The sequence below is a fragment of the Mandrillus leucophaeus genome, unplaced genomic scaffold, assembly GCF_000951045.1.
Source record: "Mandrillus leucophaeus isolate KB7577 unplaced genomic scaffold, Mleu.le_1.0 Scaffold33, whole genome shotgun sequence".
Taxonomy (NCBI): domain Eukaryota; kingdom Metazoa; phylum Chordata; class Mammalia; order Primates; family Cercopithecidae; genus Mandrillus; species Mandrillus leucophaeus.
Window position 1 is genome coordinate 1,543,134 of NW_012103476.1, and position 4,391 is coordinate 1,547,524.

The following is a 4,391-nucleotide window of genomic DNA, read 5'->3' on the forward strand; positions in this document are numbered from 1 at the left end:
GATAGTCTGTTAGTGTTGACTGTTATACTACCCTCTCAATAAAAATGGAATCTATGTGTGTGTTTTCATGCCCAGAATTGTTTCATGCATATACGTTGAAAGAAAAATGAATTTTACAGTGACTCTACTTTGCTTCAGCTGTTTTCATTCAAACAAGTATGTGTGTGTGTATATATATGTGTGTGTATATATAACATTCAGTATGTATATATGCAGACTTATATAAAAAATGTATCTATATGATGCCTAATTAATGACTCAAATTTAAACAAAACTTGCATGTGGGATGTCTAGTATCATTAAAAGTGATTCAGAATAAGCAGAACTGTTAGAAAGATTAAATTGCTCTTTTCTATCACAAAATATGTATCTACCACCAAATATTGAATCATGTTAAGGGCTAATAAAAGCAGGCTCTTCTTGTATCCATTCTTGTCCATTGCAGAATTTTAACATATATTTTTAAACTTTACTTTTTGTACTTTATTCCTGGTTATCTGACACCTCTTTTCAAAAAGATGTATTGATCCCATAGGGAAGTTTGTTGCTTTAGAAAGGATGCTCAAAAAAGTAGAAGGAAGCAGAAAGATCTCTTCAGGGAGACCTGACAAAATCTTTTAGATAACATTTGTGTTATTGGACACTTCTAGTAGCATCTCTAATATACTATATACATGAATTCAATAGCAAACAGAAATGAAGCATATCAAATAAGGAGAAGAAAATCATATTAGGATAATGATGAGTGCTAATCTTTAGTTGTATTTTCAAACTTTCTAACATTTACAAATGAAATCATTTGAGTAGACATTACTAAGAATTAAAGTAGTGGATCATGAGGTGATTAAAATAAGTACAGCTGTTTCATTGCATTTTATTATTCTTAATTTTGCTCCTGACTGATTCCCATTAAATGATAAATGATTAATAAAATATTTAGAAAGTTGAAGGAAGATACCACTTAAAAGCATTCTGTACAAGATTGCTGATCATTTCAAAAGGACAAAATAGTAGAGAACGTAACACATACATTAATTGAAATGATTTTCGTGTGTGAGAATGGGAGCATACTAAAGAAATGAATCAAATCTTGGCAGAATTTCCACTTATATTACTCTCTGTCTTTACTCCTATATAAATAAGAAAGATTGCAAAGAAACAAAAGAACCTCTTGAACCATCTGAAATCATGCCAATTTTTTTTAGAATACTAATGAATCTTGGAAACCTTATTCAAAATATCGCTAGACTACTTAGCAAATTATCAATAGACACATATTTTTTTCTTTCTGTATTCTGGGGCCACATGGTCTTTCTCCTTTTAGCTTTCCTTTTGATCTAATCTCTACATAACTCTTTTCTCTACAAAACTCTTCCTTTTTGTTGGGGTTAATATGGCTTGTGTGTGGCTTAGGGTAGATATCATGTTGCCTCAGGGGTGCTCCATCATCTCACGCTGTTAACTCCAATTCCCCATGTTGTTTTGTCAGATACTATGAATTGGCTCATTAAGAATGCACTTTCAATTCCCTTCTCAGTATCTTGTCTCTATCATAGAGGTCTAGAAGTGAAAAATACAATTTCTTTCTTTTAATAAGGGTCTCCATGTCATGTTTTTTCTGCCAAATGAAACACAGTGTAAAATCTAACAAGATTTTTTGAGAAAAATTTGTTGCTTGAAAAAGGCATCTATGTTGAATTTTGTGAGTCAACTTGACTAGGCTGAGGGATGCCCAGATAGCTGCTAAAACATTACTTCTGAGTGTCTCTGTGAAGGTGTTTCTAGAAGAGATGGACATTTGGGTTGGCAGACTGAATGAAAAAGATCACTTTTACTAGTGTGGATGGGCATTATCCAATTGGTTGAGGGCTGGAATAGAACAAAAAGGTAGAGGAAGGCTGAATTCACTCTCTCTTTCTGAGTTGGAACATCATCTTCTGCCCTCAGACATTGAAGCTCCTGGTTCTTGGCCCTTTAGATATGAAGATTTACACCAATGTCCCCCACCCAATTTCCAGCTTTTAGGCCTTCAGACTGGGAATTATACCATAAGCTCTTCTGGTTCTCAGGCCTTTGGGCTTCAACTGAATTCCAATACTGGCTTTCCTGGTTCCCCAGCTTACATACTTCTCAGCCTCCAAGGTTATGTAAGTCAATTACTATAGTAAATCGTATGTATGAATTAATAGAATGAGACAAATTTATAGGTCCTTTTGGTTCTGTTTCTGTGGAGAACTTAATACAATATCATTACTCACTAATTTTTCTTCGTCTTGCCTGAAATGCAAACACAATGACAGAGGAAGAGCAACTGAAGATATTTCTAAGACATATATTCTCTCCGTTTGGGTCAAGAGTTCTCCATAATACAATCTGTGGCTATGGTTTAGGCTGACATACTACATATGATGTCTTAACTAAATGCTGGTCAGAAAAGGGAACGTTATTAATAGAGAAGAAATGATGAGTAACACTAATAAGGCTCAAAGTCTATGATCACTTTTCTTTTATCTCTGCGAATACTGTTGATAGTTTATTAATTTACAAACAATAAACATATTTTATCCATCATGTAAGATTGCAAATGTTATTGGGAAAAAGTCTTATTTTTAGAGAGAAAGTATGACAAACTAAAAAAAGAAATTTATGCGAAAAGTAAACAAATATTTTAATATATTTCAATGTAAACATTAAGTATTGCAAAGCATTAATCTTGCAGATATAAAAAGAAAAGTCATCACAATGTTAATACATTAAAATTTTTCTGGACAAATGTAATTTATTAGATTCTAAAAAAACATAATTATTTCATGGATTTAAAATTTACTAAGAACTGACAATAACTCATTCATTGTGCTTGTTGACTTGGTCCTTTTGTCCTTGCCTTGAAGGAGTTCAATTTCTTAAAAGAAATACAAAATATATTATTTAAGTATTTTACTAATATTATGGTTACTCACTGTAAAGCAATTCAGTCTATCTGCATATCAAAAAGTTTTCCCCAAAAATTATACATTAGTATTGGCTTCCTAAGATGTTAAGAATTCTCAGACATAGAAGTGTTAGGGGAGAGAGGGTGAGCAAAGACGTTCTAGGCAAACACAATAATATGAACAAGGTTTAGTGACCTGAAGTTAGTTACTCCATGTGCTAAAAACTGATACTGAATATATGCAACTCTATAGCTAAAAGTTAGGGGCATGGCAGAAAACGAACATGGAAAATTATGCCAGTGCTAGACTGTGGAAAGTAATTGAAGGTCATGCTGAGGGGGTTAATTAAGTCTTTTACTGCTGGCAGTGGGGAGTATTAGAGACTAAAAATTGCAAGGGACGAAAATATATCAAAGCTTTTGGAAGCACACTATAGTATTCAGTTGCTTATGTGCTCTCAGATCCACTCATTGCCCCAGCCCAGTCCTGCTTGGCGTAACATCTAGAGTGGCACACATTTCCCAGGTTCCCTTGCCTATTTATTGCCTTCTGGGGAGGTTCAACCAATAGAGGGCACTAGAAGATGATTCAGAGATAGAAGGACATTTGAAGCTTGGTTGTTTCTCACACATTTCTCTCTCTGACAGTCTCTAGCAGAAGCTGCCTCTTCTCTAGATCTCCAGCTCCCATACAACCACACTATGTTTCCATTGTCCCAGCCCCCTTCAGGCTGATTTGCTACAATCCCATATGCTCTAGGAACGCCCTGAAGTTGTTATCACCACATTTTCCTATGTTTATTCCTTCCTACGAGTGGTAGTAACCTCCTGTATTTGTTGGAATTGAGGTTTCTTCATTTTTGCATTTTCTTTATATAAAAATTAGGAATTTATTTTCCATATTAAATTCTCTCCATTGAATTACATGGCTTGAATTTGGGTACCTGGTTGTACTCTGGCAAGCAGAAAATTAAGACAACTTGGAAAGAAAATAGATTTAAAAGTATTTTCCATGTCTTTATATGCTTTTGAATGAGCAGTGTAATAAGCAACTCCATATATTAAGTTGTCATCATGAGAATGACCTCAAAGTTGAACTGGGCCATTAACTGGACCAAAGTTGTTTTTTGTTTTTTGTTTTTTAAGAATTTTTCTTTTTTGTTTTGCCAATCTCTCCATTAAAGCCTCTGCACAGCTTAACTTATTATTTTACTATTACCTGGTGCTGTTTGAAAATGTCAATGCAAACAACCAAAATAAGGCTATCTTATTTTCCTGTTTTCTTCTTTGTATGTCTTTCTTTTTCACATCAGTCTTCTTTTTAAAGACATTAAAAATTTAATGGCTCAATGATTAAAACAGACAAGTACTTCAAGCTTACCTGGCTTCATTTTCAAGACAAAAATGTTTGTCCCAATTGCTATGCAGGTGTAATATAAACACATCAATGGTGACAACA